At 40.0% G+C, this 16,925-nt stretch overlaps 1 long non-coding RNA gene across 3 annotated transcripts; it reads left to right on the top strand.

Moving 5' to 3' along the window:
• Window positions 1–206: 206 nt before the first annotated feature.
• LOC115494995 (uncharacterized) lies at window positions 207–16,440 on the top strand. Of its 3 annotated transcripts, none has more exons than XR_003960054.4 (4): window positions 207–316; window positions 11,021–11,106; window positions 14,097–14,164; window positions 16,132–16,267. It is a non-coding gene; the product is annotated as an uncharacterized lncRNA (long non-coding RNA). The 3 variants fall into 3 exon arrangements; XR_012055662.1 differs by lacking the exon at window positions 207–316 and adding an exon at window positions 9,517–9,647; XR_003960053.4 differs by lacking the exon at window positions 207–316 and adding an exon at window positions 10,794–10,912 and having other exon boundaries at window positions 16,132–16,440.
• The last annotated feature ends 485 nt before the right edge of the window (window positions 16,441–16,925 follow it).

Here is a 16,925-nt window from a genome sequence, read left to right as displayed (position 1 = left end):
GCGAAAAGAAGGGAAAGGGTAAACAAAGGAAATAAATTATAAATGTTCCATTAATAAGGATGAAGATAGAATATATCTGTCACTGGGAAAAACCCTGGCTTGATTCCCAAGGGACTGCTTGCCTCTCAACAGTTTTGGCTTAGCAAAGGCGTTGGAGCAGGCTATTCTTGGTCACATAAAGAGAGGCAGAGCTGGCAGCTCACACACTGTGCAGACTTGAAATCTCTGCAGTGTGCTCCCTAGCTGGGTCCAGATGCACTGATTCTCCAGGCACAGTGAAGGACATATTTATTTGATCAAGCTTTTGGAGAAAGCTGTGGGTATATTCCTAGAATGATGAATGGAAGAGATGATAGTAAGAATGACAATTATTTCAATGACACACAGACTGCTTTTTCTTTTGTTTCACTGTTAGTCCTGAAATATTAATTATAAGCTATGACATTAAATTGTATTTATACTAACATAAATAAATAATCATATGAATCTGAGCAATCTTATTATCCAATAAGCCCATATGCTAGGAAGGCATATTTAAAAGCACAGAACCAAATCATTGCTAAATACAGAGCCAATGCTTAAATTTACAATACCCTTTAGGGAATCTCCTACTCCCTCAACAACAACAAAAATAGTTCATTCTACTGGCCAAACAGTAACCTCCAGATGGCATTAATGTGACCAGTTGAAGTGAGTGGTAGGGATTGATACTTGCGGTGAATATAGTTGTGCATATTTCGTGTAAAGTTTCAGAGAATAAAGGCCAAATTGGCCTTTATTGGTCACCCTGAGATGAACATCTTTAACCTAACTTAAACCATGTAAATATATAGCAAATACCATGGGTTGCACTTGGTATTTCTCTGATTAGCTCTTTTCAAATTAATTCCATGTGTGGACTTTTTCTGTAGTTCCTGGTTCCAGTTTAACTGAAACATCCCAATTGCTTTCCAGGATAAAATGGCCACAGCTGGTGTTATCTAGCAATAGCTATTTCATGATGGTTTAATGAAAAGCATAAGCAGGCCCTAGACATGTGTTTACAACAGAACCTATTAATTTCCACACAAGCTGAAGGTACTCTGTGATTTTGCAGGAAGAGTGAGCTGCTCAGAAAAAACAGAGCCCCAGGACTTGTGATCCTAAATCACTGATAAGAAGGTTTTCTATTATATTTTAAAACTGCTAAGTCAAGCCAGACAAAGTGCTAGATATTAGTTTTTGAACAAAAACTAAAGAAATAATGAAAAGCTGTTCTTTGACAGACTGCAATTTCATTACTCCAAATACAAATATATCTCTCCACTCATCAGGGACAGCATAGCATCAACAGTTCCTGCACATCTCTGCTGTTTTTCCCCTTTGTTGCCTATCTTTAGAGAAAAAGATACCTAGGGTATCTTGCCGGAATCTGTGGGTATTGATGATTCCAAGATTGTAGAAAGTCTCTGTCTTTCTGCCCCGTTGCCAAAGAAGAAGCCATAATTCATCTGTGCAGTTTTCAAGGTTGTTTATTTTTGCTTATCTCTAACATGTTCTGCTGCCCTGCTGCAGGTCTGTCCTGCAGGGCAGCGTGTGGGGCTCTGCCCCTCAGTGGGATGGTACAAACATTATATACCAGAAACTACGTGTGCTATATTTACAATAATGTGCCAATATCTATCATCTACGTTAAATAGTGTGTCCCCAGCCTAAACCAATAGAAAAATGCCAACACTACAGTGAAACATGGAGGGCATGAAGAAGGAGGAAAAGGACAAGACACACCCAATTTCCTCCATCTTGTCCCCTCTGAACCCCTAATCTAGAAACCTAAAATTTTACTTTTGCACCCGTGTCACACTTAATTATTACTTCTATCAAACACTCAGAGCTTATAATTCATCCTGTAAGATTGAAAACTCTTTTCCATGGACAGAGATCACAGACAGTGTCTCTCGGGGCTCTGTACAGGGGGGTTCTTGACCCCCTGCCAGGGTCCCAGGCCCTCCAGGGCAGCCAGAGGGAAGCCCTGGATTCCCACAGTATCTCAGCCTCCGGAATACCCCGCTGCAGTCACGGAGTTCAGCTGCTTGGTGTAGGAATCCACCCTCTGAGAACTTACCCTGAGGCCATCATCTACCAAGAGGCCCTGTTCTGGATGGGATGCCATGTGCCATTTCCTTGCAGCAGTGCCAGTTCCAGCCCCTCCATCTGCTCACCCAGGATGCCAAGGGCACTGGAACAACTGCTTCTCAACCACCTGGCAAAATGGTTTTGGGTTTTTTTTTCCTGGTTTATTTTTAACACAGATCGGTTCGCTGATCTCATTTTCCATGTGGCCTCAGGGGGTGCCTTGGGAAGAAAAAGCTGTGGCAAAGCAAACAGTGTGAGATGAGAAGGAGTGGCTGAAGGTCAGGAGAGCTGAGCTGGCGCTGTCCCGAGGAGCGCTGCAGCCGGGGCGCTGCTCCCACCTGGCATGCAGGGAGGGAATGCCTTTGGGTCCCCGGGGGCACTGTGTGCCAACCAGGGGCTACAGCAGTCAGCAGATGAAGGCTGCTGCAGAGGGATGGTTTGAGCTTACAATATAACCCTTCTGGAGGCTCTGACATCACAAATAATGCATCAGTTGTGGCGCTTGCATAGAAGAGGGTAGCTCAGACTCATGTATAGTCATGGTTCTTCCTTAGCACTTTCCTTTTTTACATATATGTTATGAAGACAGAAATAATGGGGCCCTTTTACTGTTCTTTTACTACCCAGTGAGATATCTTCAAAAGATAACTGCACTGTGTCACCTGCACTGTGCTTCAAGCACTATTTAACTCTGCTTTTTTTAGCTTATCATTATTTTCCTAAATTCCATTAAGAGTCTGAGTATGGAAAAATGCACGAGAAATAAAAACAAGCTCTACCTTCCTGTTAGCTGCTAACAGTCTTTCAAGCAGTTAATCAGAATGCTCTGTGAGAATAACACAAATTATATAGTGAATAAGTCCGGCTTGGTCAGGTTTATTACTTAGTTCAGCATCTTTGTTTCCTTGAGAAGATGGTTTCTGAGGCTGTATGAGAAGGTCAAGCTCCTTTTGACCTCAGGGTTGTGAGCTGGATCAGGAGAGCAGTAGAAATTCTAGGACACAGCTGTAGAGGTATGTGAGTGCATTATTTTTTTAAAAATTGGATCAGGACAGGGAGTAATATATTTTGTTGAAATCAGAACCAAGAAGCTTACAGATACTATTGCATAAATAAATCCCATTTTATTTTTAAGGAATTATTTAAGGGATTAAAAAAAATAATCTTCTTATCTTTTAACCACTGGAAATGGAACAGTAAGCATAAACCTATCTGGAGCATTAGGAACTTTGAACATAGATGTTTGGTTCTTTATCTTAAGAGTCCTACACTGCATATGAATAATATGCTAATTATGAACCACTTGCTAACTTGTAAATCGCAATAACACACTTGCTTCACTACATGCAACAACTCTATAAATAATCAGGTGAATTTTACTTTTCCTTTTACAAGGTATCAGTGTCACTAATAGCAAGCTGTGCATTCTCGATTAGCGATTATGTTGCCAAGATTAAGTTACTCCTGGTGCTTTAAAAATAACCCTGACTATTCCTCTTGTCTCAGAATTGCCTGGCACAAATCTTTCACAGGAGTGATGCCCGTGTCACACAATACTGTAGTGACATTATTGGATTAAAGGCAGTCAGCAAGAAGAGTCCAAAGCACTTCCCAAGATAAGTTTCTTAGGAAAAGTGCTTCCTACAGAAAACCTATGCCCCTAAGAGAGTGTAATCCACCATCTACTGAGAATAACAGCAGCCATACCATGATATTAGATAGCAAGAAGGGTAGAAAAGCTCTTTGGCAGAAAAACCTCTTAGGACAGCATGTAGCACAGTAGTTGGATTGAAATAAGGTTATCCAACTTGACATTTTTTCTGAAGCTGGCTCAGTTTTTTTAATGGTATTAACAATGCTGCAGAAGAGTTGAGTAGGTAAACTGACAAGTTGTTTTCATCTCTGAGTGCTATTTCTACCATTTACACTGTGCAATTTTACCTCGGTGTGCTCCTTCTGACAAGGAGTGGGGACAGTATCATGTTGGCTTTTAGTGAACAGACAATTCAGCATGACCTCCAGATATTATGCCACTGAATATATTGGTGCTACACCTATAGTTTGAATAGCTTGTGCCACTCTGATTCCCCACTCTTCTCAATCTCATGAAATGATCTTCTAAAAGGAGAAAAGATACAGAAAGGGGTTAATGTGGATGCACTTATCTACCTGTGCCCTTCTGTTAATCTTTAAAACTAAAAACTAACGGTAATCTAGAATCAAAGTCAATGTATTTGACTTCATTTCCCTTCAGAAAGCTGACAGAAATGTCCTATTCTCTCTCAGAAATTACTGAAAAGGGTGTGGTAGAGAGCTGTATAACAATAACCTTTCTGGAGATTAATAAGGGGCATTTGCAACATTTCATAAGCCAAAACCTAGAATTAAATTCCTAGAAACATATTTAAAGATCAAAGGGAATTCTTATTTTCACACAGTTACTAGATAAATCGAGTCACCTTTTGGCAATAAGGAGTTGCAAGGTAAAAGCCCGTGAATGAGATTTAAGAGCAATTCTGGCAAGGATATTAGATTACATGAATTCTTAATATGATCCCAAACTACTGATTTTATGTTCCTGTGACTTGTACCTCAATAGTAGAAGCTACTGCTGTGTACAGCTTGAAGAGCACATACTCATATGTTCAGTGCTACTAGAGCACATATACTGTATTACAACTCAATTTATACTATCCAGATATTGATTGTAGTATTTTAGTATTTAAGAAAGGAATAGAATATTGAAATACAATTTGTGCAAATCTTGTTTAATTATTACAAGATGTAAGTGCACTGTAATGTATCAGTCTCTAAATAAAATCATTATTAAGCACGAGTCTATACACAGACCATCACAATAATATGAAAGCAGTTTCCAAAATGCATACAAATTCTTTTAATAAAGATACATATTTCTGTTAGCCCATCAATTATATTGAGTTCTGCTCGTTTACACTTGTACATTTGAAATTCAAATGGAACTGTAGTAGGATAACACCTCTGAAGCTGCTTTTAACTAGAAACCCTGAGAAATCCTTGCTGTTGCCCAGCAGGAGGTTTTCATTCATCCCCTGGAGCAGAACCTCATTTTCTCCTTGAACACTGCCAGGGCTTTTTCTTGAACATGGAGGTGCAGGGCATGCTTCTAAGTAATGAATGAGAACTGCTGGGCAAGGCATAAAAGATTCCACATTGACAAAACATCCAGTTCATGTTACTGTCCCTAGGTGTGCGTGTCTTTATGTGCCTAGCACACAATAAATAATCCCTTGTGGTTGAAAAATACCCAGATACTTGATACGAAAAATGCGAACATCAAAATTATGTTTTTTTCTTTTTAGGCATCAGACTAGTCAGGAAATGTTTCAGTCATGAAACAAAGACTATGGTACCATTTAACATACATTTGGTGTCACTGCTTAATCTTTCTTTGCTGTGCTGCCTGTGCTTTAATCACCACTCTGTCACATTTACCCCACTGCACAGACACCGTCAGTGCAGGTACGCAGTAACTCTGCCCTTGTCCCGTGTCCCTGTGTCCCCGTGTCCATGTGTCCCCATGTCCCTGTATCCCCGTGTCCCTGTACCCCTGGCACCTGCAGTCCTGCTCCAGGCTGGAGCAGCATCCCTGCTGTGCCAAGGGCTCCAGAGCCCAGCACGGTCCCCTATCCCTGTGTGTCTCCCTGTGATGCTCTGTGCTGGCAGGGTGGCCCGTGTGGCCTCTCCTTGCCTGGGAGGCTCCAGCCCCTGTGGCATGGTGGCAGTAGGGTGGTGCCCATTGCCACAGTGGCTGCCTGCTCTTGTCCTGCTGCACTGTGACATATCAGTCCCGTGCCTGTGCCAGTGTCCCTGGTGCTGGCCTAGCCTGGTCCCCACACTCTGACAGGGTGGCAGCCCCTGCTGGTGCCCTTGGAGAGCTGGCTCCAAGTGAGGCCCACATCTGTTTGCCTGCATTTAATAAGTCTGCTGGAGACTGCCCACTGACAATTAAATTATTTGTCTTCAGGAAACTGAAGTTGTAGGGAGTCTGACTTCCTGGGTTTCGGCTGCTATTTGCTATTTCAGGGGGTCTTTGTCCAAAAAGGTGGATCCTGGGCTGCACCTGTGGTTCTTCAGGGTCTTCCACTGCATGCGATTGATCTGAGTGAGGACATGCAGATCTTTTTCTAGAGTTGCTTTTTCTATGGTTCATCGAGTAATTTTGTTGAGATTTGGTTTTTCTTGGTGCTGGCAAAAGATATGGAACAAAAGAGCCCCAAACAAAAATCTGTCTGGCATGTCTGTCAGAGATGCCTTGATTTCTGCCAGTCCTCCAGCTGCTGGTTCCATCTGTTGTCTCCTGATTTTTTTTTCACTTGTAACCACCTTAGGGCACAAGCCACTTCTGTGTGTGTGAATCTAAAGGGACTGGTATGACACAATATGTCTTCAATGCTTCAGCAATACTATATATAATATTAAAAATGCTCAGCAAGAGATTTAAAATAAAATAAATTTGTAATTAATGAATAATCAAGAATATCCATGTTCCTTACACTCTAGTTAAACATATGTGCCAGCTCTGATTTTTGTACGGAGGCGTCTTTATTGTCACTTCAATAGTTTTCTTTTTCTAAAACATCCCTACAGGGCACTTTCAGAGCATTTGACTGGCAGTGCCTGTCTGTGCATGCCCACTGGAAATGCTGATCTTCTGAGTAAGAGCGGAGCTGGTGGACACTGGCTTTGAATCACCAAGTGTTACTTGTTCATCAACATTTTGCTGCTGCCTTCTCTTGACTCTTCAGCTGCTCCTCCCAGTGTGACTTGCCTCAGTCTCTCTTCCTCTTCCCAAATAGGAAGCCTCTCTTCCTCTTCCTCTCAAATGGGAGTCTGGTCTTCCATTTTCACTCCTCCTCCCTTTACTTTCCCACAAGCCACATTTTTTCGTGCTCTGTCATGCAGGGCTGGGAGTGCATCCAGCCTCTGCACATCCAGGGCCTGGTCACAGCCTCCTGTTGTCACCTGCAATGTTGTGCTGGGCTACCTTGGCAGTGGGAGACAGCACACGCAGGCTGGATTCATTCTCAAGCCCTTGTCTTCATGAAAAAGTGTAGCCATTGAAAATAGCAGGGCAATTGAAGAGGTGTTGTACTCACACAAGTGATGCAATTCTTGTTAAGTGTGCTTATGTTGCTACTGATTTTCACACAAGAAGGGCGGTAACCTTTATTTTCATTGTCTGTATTTATGCTATGCAAACTTCTTCCACAGCTGATGGTGGTCCATGATTCTCAAAGATCACCCTTCTACTTGACATGCTTCTATTTTGTATAGAAAAGCCTAATATATCACAGAAAGAGAGAAGATGGGAAAATACAGCTGCTGTATCATTGTGCTGCAGATTAAATCACATGATTTCGAAATTTTCAGCTGCAACAAGAACAGCAAAGGCAGTAAAACACATTGCAGAAGTACATGCAGTTTTGAGGCAGCCACGTGGTGGACATGAGGGCTTCCTCAGGCCTAACAAATAATGTGTCTGGTTGGAGAGATCTGTTTCAGAGATGGAGGGAAATATGAGGCAGCACATGGTCTGCTTTTTCTATTGTGTAGGCTTGGTTGCTCATTTATTTTAAAAGAGCTTCAAAATTAACAACATATATCCCCCCCCTAGGTGAATAAGTTTGTTTCAATCCACAGTGTGGCATCTCAATTTCAGCTGCAAAGACTTTGCCTCAAGATGCCAGGCTCTGTGCTAGAACAGCTGAGATGTGGACATGTGCTCTTCTGCCATCCCTGCTGTGGAGAGGGGGAGGTCAGGAAATCAAATGCTGGGATTAGTAACACAATACACCACAGTAGAAAAATTCACCAGGGCTCATCTGTTGGATCCTGAACACTTCTGAGAGCATATTTAAAGTCTTTTGCTTTGGTGTGGGGTTTCAGGTTTTTTAAAATTGGTTTGGTTCCTTGGTTTTTTAAATTTCTTTTTTCAGTGGACTGAGCTCCTCTATGGATTTCACTCCAGGGAGCCGTGGAAGAGCTGGCCTGTTCTCCATGGGCTCATGGAGCAACCTGCAGGAGGACATTACAGAGACTAACAGAACTCTGAAGTAGATGACCTGCAGCCACATTAATTATTGATCATGTTAGCAGTTGATGAGTTGTGCTAAATTGATCTGTGGCAAGATATTGTGAATTAAAAGCTGCTTAAATATTTAGTTTTGGGCTCTTTCTATATGGCAGGAATTTGAATTAAAGGCTACACAGGAGTCATGACTGGAATCAACTTCTCAGTAAAGACAAGCTGTCAGAATAAAAGGTACTATCTAAATGTAAATCATGATTTGTTAGAGGAGGATTCTCTTGCAGATAAACATTTTAATGGAGGGCTGGAAATCTTTCCTCACAAAATTCTCTAAAGGTAGGATAATAGATTAAGATTTTCTTGTTATTAGTTTAATTCCTCCATATTTTACTTTCATTAAATGCTGCTGCATCTGAAGTAGTACACAAAGCATTGCAGGGGAAAAGAGAGACTAAAATCCTGTAGGAAGTGAAGGAGTACTATTGGCTGAAACTACATATGTTTGTTGCAGCGCTGCAATGCTGTACAGCTGGAGCACAGCTTGAGTGAAATGAATCTGTAGATGACTGGTGAGAGGAAGTAAGGGAGCTAATTCTGACATTGGATACATATATGTGTGTGCATATACATATATATATATATCAGGCAAAAGAATTTGCTGATGACTCTGCACAGGGGCTTGTAACAGAAGGGAGCCAGTGCCCTGAGCTAAAGTGCCTCTGCCAGTGAGATAAGTCCCACTGAAGAAAAATCACTCCCTCTGAAGAAGAGCTGCTCAGAGCCCCTCAGCATGCTCAGATCCTACTGCATTACCTCACATACTATTTTGAAAGACTGTATGGTATCATTAATAGAGTTTTGAAGGCTGGCATGCGTTCTTGGTTGGTTTAGGTGCTGCAGTTCCAAATAAATCCTTCCTTGGTTCTCTCAACCTCTCTCCAAAGAAACATCCTTTAAGTAAAGCAGTCTTGGTCCTTAAGTGGAAATGTATTTTATCTCACCAGTTTAGTGCAAACAGACTTGAGTTATCTATAGCAAGAAGAGAAGGCTCCTGCCTACTGTAGTTTCTTCCTTACAGTTCATCTCACTTCATTCCTGCATGTACCAGAGAGCACTTTGGTATTCAAGGGTATTTGTCTTGTTTTTTCTCACCCTTCACAAAAGCTGTCCTCTGCTTAACATGCACATTTTTTTCCTTCGGAGCCATTTTCCTCTGTAGGCTCTCTGAGCTGGCCAGCTGCCAAACAGTAGGGTGAGCTGCATGAAAAAGCCTTGATCACTGACAGGCTGTCTTACAATTTCTTTCTTGTATTCAAGATGCAGATGGATGTTATTAGAAAGGTTTTTACTTCGAATGTGCATGGCTTGTCCACATGGCTGAGATTAGTTCTCAATACTCACATAAAGCTTTTCATCCTCAAAAGGACTTTACAAGCTCCAGCCCTCAAAATGCCCCCGCAAGGTAGGTGCCCAAGTTTTGTTGTATGTGTTATAACAAGGAGGGACACATGTTAGTAACTTGTTCAAAGATGTATAGCACAGCAAGCATTTAAAGGAAGGAATTATTTACACTTTCCTAATGTTCTTCTGTGATGTGTTTCTATGAAAATAATAAGTTAAAAGACTTCACCATAGCAACACCTTTCCCCATGAAAGAAGTGATTAGTGACATCAAAAATTAATTAAAATGTATCTCAGGTTATAGTACTACTAGATAAAAATGCAGCATTTCTAAAATTTATGAGGCCAAATATGCTACTGCACTAAGCTTCAATTAATACAGCAGAACTGGAGCCTACAGGGATCGTCAAAGAGACTCAAATTTGATAGAAGATTTGGAGCATTTGCCTCAAACCATACTTTAAAACAGAGGGAAATGATTACGGGAAGAATAATGAAAAATGCCTTCTCAGTTGAAAGGACAGTGCAGGATTATTTTTTTTTCCTCTGCCTTGAGTGCATGATTATAATTAAAACAGCTCCAGTAACCTGAACAGTCCCAGTATGAACTCCCTTTCACTGAAAGTTCTTGTAATATTGTATCTCATCTTAGTGAGGAGGCTGAAATAAGCTGTAGCAGCAAAAGATATCTCTATAATGATGTATTTGCACTGAGCTACTGGCACGACTGTGCTGACATGCTTTACCTTGCACAGACAAGCCAGTGGAAGTTTCCAGCGTTGACCACCGCACATAACCTGGCCAGGACCACTCTGGGATGTGGTTTCTAAACTAGGTCAGCAAGACCTTGAAGGCTGTCTGATAATCATCATTTAAGGTCTTTGTAACCTCAGTGGGCCTTAGGGCCTGCATAGGTAGCTGGAAAAATTGGCTTGGGCAACTGCAGCCAACTTGGCCCCATAAGGAATAGTTGCTAAGGCTGTGAGGATGGCGAGGCTCTTCTGGACAAACCAGCAGGGGCTAGCTGCTAGGGGGAGTCCGCAGGCACAGGGGTTTGCTCCACAGACTCTGTGCTTTCTGGATAAACAGATTGCAGACAGCCTGTCTAGCCCAAGCCCTGAGGAGGGTAGAGCTTGATAGGCTAAAACAAGGGCATATTTTAATTCTGTTCCATCTTCCCTGCTTTTTGATGCAGCTTTGTTTTCTTTCAGATTATTGGGTTTTTTTTCAAGAAATGAATATTTGCACAGGTATGTCAGTTGAATGAAGGACTCTACAGCATCTCAGGAAAGATGTTGAGTGTAACTGAACTCTCTGGTGTGTCAGGTAGGACTGCATTGTTAGTGCTGCAAAGAGTAGGGTGAAGGATTGGAATGGTATAAACTAGCCATGCTTTTTTAACCCCCAATTTTTTTTTTTTTTTTTTCCCCCCAGAACACTTTGACATTCTATCTTATCTCTCTCCTATTTGCCTGGGAAAGCTATCTGGCCCCACAAAGTACTCTGGAGAAAAAGGAAAAGTGAGTAATTTTCTGGCTTTATGACTACTATACAGTGTTTCAGGTAAATTCAGGGAAACGATGGGCACATAAATTAATGAAATTTTTCTTAAGGGAAATTAAAAGTGGAACAAGTTATCACATTTTTATGGTTTCTACATCCTCAGCCTTTAATGCCAGCTACCCTATTTTACTTTATAATTGTGCAAGTGAGTGCATCTAGGCCAATTAAGTATTTTCAGTTGCTTTCAAAAGGGTTGCAAATGCTTCCTAGAAGATGGAGATACCATAAGATTTGGGTTAAGGTTAAGAGAAACTTTTTCAGGGCCACTACTTACCTGCATGGTTTTGAAGAAAAGACATATATGTGGTCATACCATGAGATATTTTAGTGAATAGCTCAAAGCTATATATTGCTTTGGATATCTTCAGTACTTTTATTTCTCTTTAAAATTTGGTAAAACAAAGATCTGCAAGCACAACAAAATGGGTTCAGGCCACTGTAGTCCAATTTTTCTCAAATGCCATACATTTTCATCCACCTACAAATTCCTTTCTTATTTTCCACAAGATTAGCCTTGGAACCTTCAGGTTTGAGGCTCCCATAAAGTGAAGTGCAATTTAATTCCCACATGCACAGATCTTTTAAGATCTAACCACAGTAGGAAAATACTTCCCCTAACTTCAGTATTGGTCTCCAAATTCAAACGAACTGAATAGCTGTAGTATTATTGGTTTTAAAAAAATTGTATTTTTGCTTGAAAGACCCCTCTTTGCACTTTGAAGGTCTGCTCTATGTGTTTTTAATCACTTGTATCTACATTGACCAGGAGTGTCAACTCGCTATCTGGGTCAGAGATTTACATATAAGGTGTAGAGGGACTCTCACTGAGAGTATATTAGTGATGAATGTGGGTTAAAGATTCCAGGTACTTCAAATAAAACTTCAGAAAGTCTATTTGAAAATAAGCAAAGTATCCATGTAAATACTTGACTTCTGGAGCATTGAGAGTATTTTTGTAACACAAGGGACCAAGACAGGTTAATTAAAGCTGAAATTTTCTCCTGTGCTTCAACTCCTTTGCTCTATAGCAAGAGGAATCTAAGCTCATACCTGTATGCAGCAGTAATGCAAAGGCTTGAGGCAACATTGTTAGCTACTCACATCAACGGAATGAAGTTACACAGCTCCCTTCCACCTGAGAGAAGAACTATTTTAACAGTTCGTGCGTCACTAACAAGACACAGATGTCGCCATTGGGCAAACAGGGGCAAGATTGTTTTGCTGTTCATCATGCGGCTCTTCCTGGGGCACGGCTGAGTGCACCTTAGAGAGGTGTGCTTCTCTGGGGGTTTCAAGCAATGCATTATTTTTTTTTAGCTGGAGCCCGTCCTCTGCTGCAGCACTGTGAGAACTCCCTAAAAGCCCAGCAGGGATCAGAGACAGGGAGAGAGTGCTTAGCTGTTTTAAACAAGCAGAATTTTTTTTATCTCAGTTTTAATCAGATGAGGACATGGGCTGTAAAATAAAGATACACTGAAACAGGAGAATGATCTGGAACTCTTCTCAGGAACTCTTCTCCCACCAAAGAATCTGCTTCCTCGTGTGAATGCTGCTTGTGCACAAACAAGAGTACTTGGATGCCAATCTCCACCCTCCAGTTTATTTGCAGGAGGGTACTTGTGAAGTATTTCAAGACTTCCTTATCCAAAGACTAAATACACAGGATTGTCTCCATTCCAGCTAGCTTGAGCTGAAGGAAGAGAGATAAAATTTAAATATGGATAGCAGGAGTGTGGTTACAGTGGCAGTGCACAGGGCTCTTGTCATGCCAGTCAGGTGCCAGCATATGGCAGGTGCCACTTGTAAGGTGGCCAATTAAAAAAACCCAAAAAACGAAAAAACTAAAAAAACTAAAGGAAAATTCTTGGCAAATAGTTTCCTCCAACAAAATCTTTGAGAGTTCCCTTATTTTTCAAAAGTTACATCTTCCAGAGAGTCATCTATTTGCCACAAAGCGTTAATCTCTACTACCTCTTTCTGTCCAATTACTTCCCACATGTCAGTTTCTCTTCCTGACCTAGAAAACTTATTTACAAGATATACTTGGTTGGCTACAGATCTTCATCTGCAACTTCCCTCTGCTACTTGCTCTGCTAAGCACAGCAACAAAGACAGAGGCTTTTTATTCTTATTTTAATTTTTTTTTCTAGAAAGGAAAAGTGAAAGAGGCAGTGTGTTCCCATGTTCTTCCACCAGTGGCACGAGAAGACAATGGTGCATGTTCTCAGCACAAATCAGTTGTTGCAGGAGTAGGAAGATAGTGTTTATCACAGCTAGCAGCTGAATGTTTAAAGAGTATTATGAGTATCTGTTACATAAATGAAACAAATAACAAAATTAACATAAAAACCCTGAGGAAAAGTGATAAGTTGTTGCTGTCTGTCTTAGATCCAAGAAACACTGGGAATACATTGTATAAACTTCTACCTCAGAGCTAGTGACTGCTTAAGAGTGCAGTACTGCTTAATTTTGTCTGGTCCTTCACATCTCTGTTTCTGTGTTACTGGAGGATTTCTTGCTCCAACTGAATTTTAGCCTTGAGTATGTCATTATGCATTTGTACAGAAGCTGAAGGTTACAGTGGAAGTAGGGATCTCTTTGTATTAAGTTAATTACAAAAGGAAAGGACTAGAAAGCCTTAATTTTCACTGCTGACATTAAAAGAGACTGTAGAATCTACGAAATACATTTGGTCATAATAGTGTTTTGAACCTGAAGTGTGTAATTTTTTTATTATCTGTCTATTAAGAATGTTCTTTGAATACAGGTTCAGTGAGGAGCTCTGCACACACAAGGTGAGGCATATTGTCATTAAATTGTCCAGAATGATCAAAACAATTTCATGATAAGCTTAGATCACCTTGGTAGCTTAATTCAGCGTCCATCTACCTGGAATATGCTTTCTTTGGATAGAGTAAAATTTTATTTTAAAACTCTTTTATTCCAGTTACTGGATGGTTTCTTCCTGGAAGAATAGATGGAACAGAAATTGATGGAGTCTGGTATCACTAATTTGTAAGTAACAAAAATACCAACTTTTACAGAATTCACTGAACTTAAAGCTGGTTCTATTCATTTAAATTGGTACCTAGTACTTGTCACATTATGATATAGGTGTGAATATGCTTTGCCAGGATATGTATGCACAGCAGAGAAACATTCACTTAAGTACACACCCACACATCCCCATATGCTTTGAACAGATCTAAATGGTGACTGAAGGATGAAGAAGGCTGAGCCACATAAACATTATCCACAATGATTATTAATTTCAAGGCAAAGCAATAATTTATAAAGGTTGTTAGGAAGCAATGTAAATGCAAATGCTCTTCTAATAAGTGCCGGGAGTATTACATTGGAACATGTTTGTGATTCACCACAGTGTGTTAGGCAGGACGGAGCGTGGATGATTTCTCTGGAAGATGGTGACAAGAGTAAAGAGGTGAAAACTGACAGGAATGTGGTGTTTGGGGACTCAGTCCAAGGAATAGCTCCAGCATGGGCTGACTTAGCAGTGCAGTAAGCAGTGCTTGGTGCTGGAGCGAGGACGGGAGATATCTGGAATAATTAATCAATAATACATTATGCAAAAATGCTACCAGCTGTAAAATTAATTTGTAGAATAATGCCCTCAAGTAATGCCAAAAGTTATAAATACATTCATATTTTTAAGCAGCTAGTAAAGCTGAAGACAAATGTTTCTATAATATATAATATATAATAAATATATAATATATAATATATAATATATAATATATAATTATGATATATGATATGTGATATATGATATATAATATATCTGACTTTTAAAACATGAAATGGTTTCTGAGGGCAGCCAGTGAAAATTAGGCGGTTAGTATCAAATCCAAATGGTTTTAATAACAATGTTAATAACATTTTTTTTCTCATATAAATATTTTATATCCTGATTCAGGAATAAAGCTCCTATCTCCTATGTTTTTCGTTTTCCTAGCAGAGCTTTACATATTTTATTTATCATTCTGCATTATCTATTCGATAACTTTATAATCAAGTGTTTTATGAAAAGCAGTATTGTTGGACAATGATCATCATCTGGCTATCTATCATTAATATGTATGAATTAAATTATTTTAAAGACTTGGCCAGCTTTGAATAAATAGAAATCCCATCTATATTTGACTTTTAGACAATTTCTACTTTTGATACTTTGGCACAATCATGTAATATTTGGGTTGTAGAAACTTCAAAAGATTATTTTAAATAATGCAATTATAGTTATTTCAGAAAGAGTAAGCTTGTATTTTATTTTATGAAAGATTGGTTTATTGGTAAAACAGTGAAATGTAAGCTTGGGGTTTAATTTGTTCAGTCATTTAAATTTCAAAGGCAATGAGTAAGAATGAAATATTTTTTTTCCTTATTTGGGATGTCATTTACTGAAATATATTATTAGAAATATATGTGACACCAAATATGTAGATCATGAAACTGTTATGAGATACATTCAACAGTTGAAATTGTTCCTATGTATATCCTGCCTATATTAGTTCATGGATGACTATTTGTAAAGGAGTGGAGTGCCTTTTTAACCTATACATTATTCAGAAAGTGTAATGTATCTAAAATGACACTGGCTTTAGTCTCTCTGATACTTTTGCCACTGTGTAGCAGGTGCAATTTGAGACCCACCAAGAGCACCTCTCCACGCTGGCAGCCTGTCCCAGAGCACACCAGGACCAAAGCACTGACTTATTGCTGTGTGCTTTGTACCATCCCACCAATCCACCCTCTTTCACCACACATCCTGATGTGCAAAAGATGCAATAACACTGTTTCTCTCTGTGGTTCATTTTATGTTAAAGAAAACAAACAAACAAACAAACAAACAAACCCCTCAAAATGCTGCTGCTGCTGTTACTAGAAATAGCACTTTACTGTGCTTCTTTGTATCTCAGAATACCTAAGAAGTTTAGTTGCTACTTTTGTGTCTCTTTTCACAGAAGGGGAAGTTGGGGCAGATGTTGACCTGAGATCTGGAGCACACCTTCCCAGTGGGGGTACCAGGAGAGAAGACCTCCCATCATCACTTTTACTCCTGAGGGATGAGGGGCAGACCTGTACCGTGGTCACAAGCACAGAGCAAGTTTCTGTAGATGTTCCAGAGCTTCAGAAACACACGCTTGACCTTCAAGAGCTGCTGCAGATTTGTTCAGTGCTCACACAGTGTGCAGCACAGGCCTGCTGCTATGCCTCCTGGGTGCTGCTGCAGTACAGCCACCTTTCCTTTTGTTTGGGCACCTTTATCAGCATAGCTGAAGGGAACACTGTGTGGACTGTGAATTCCTCTCCAAGATCATATAAATACTTGCACGGTACATGCTGTTTCTCTACTATTAATATAACTAGCTAAAGCTGGTTTGCATACATCTGCAGCTACAGCAGAAGTTTAATGATAAATACTCCCAAATGTAGCTATGCAAATAGTGGCAAATTCCGAATAAATGCATGAAATGCATTATAGTAGTCAAAAGTTCTTCTGTTTTTCCTTCAAGAAAAAAACAAAGGATGATTTTTCCTTTATGGCACAGGCCAGGTTCTCGTTTGTAATCTTTAGAATTTCATATGCCTTATGAGTATAAAAGGATCATAAAACCTGTGGTAAACATTCAAGGATTATTTTACTATGGTCTGAATTAGCCTTCTATCTATCAGAGGTGCAGAGTAGTTGTTCCATACATAAGTGATTACTGGACAACAAGTATCCACAATAACAGAGGATGTTATGTAAAAAATA

The sequence above is a fragment of the Taeniopygia guttata genome, chromosome 4 (assembly GCF_048771995.1).
Source record: "Taeniopygia guttata chromosome 4, bTaeGut7.mat, whole genome shotgun sequence".
Lineage (NCBI taxonomy): Eukaryota > Metazoa > Chordata > Aves > Passeriformes > Estrildidae > Taeniopygia > Taeniopygia guttata.
Note: the sequence above shows the minus strand (reverse complement) of the source record. Positions and strands in the feature narration are given on the sequence as shown.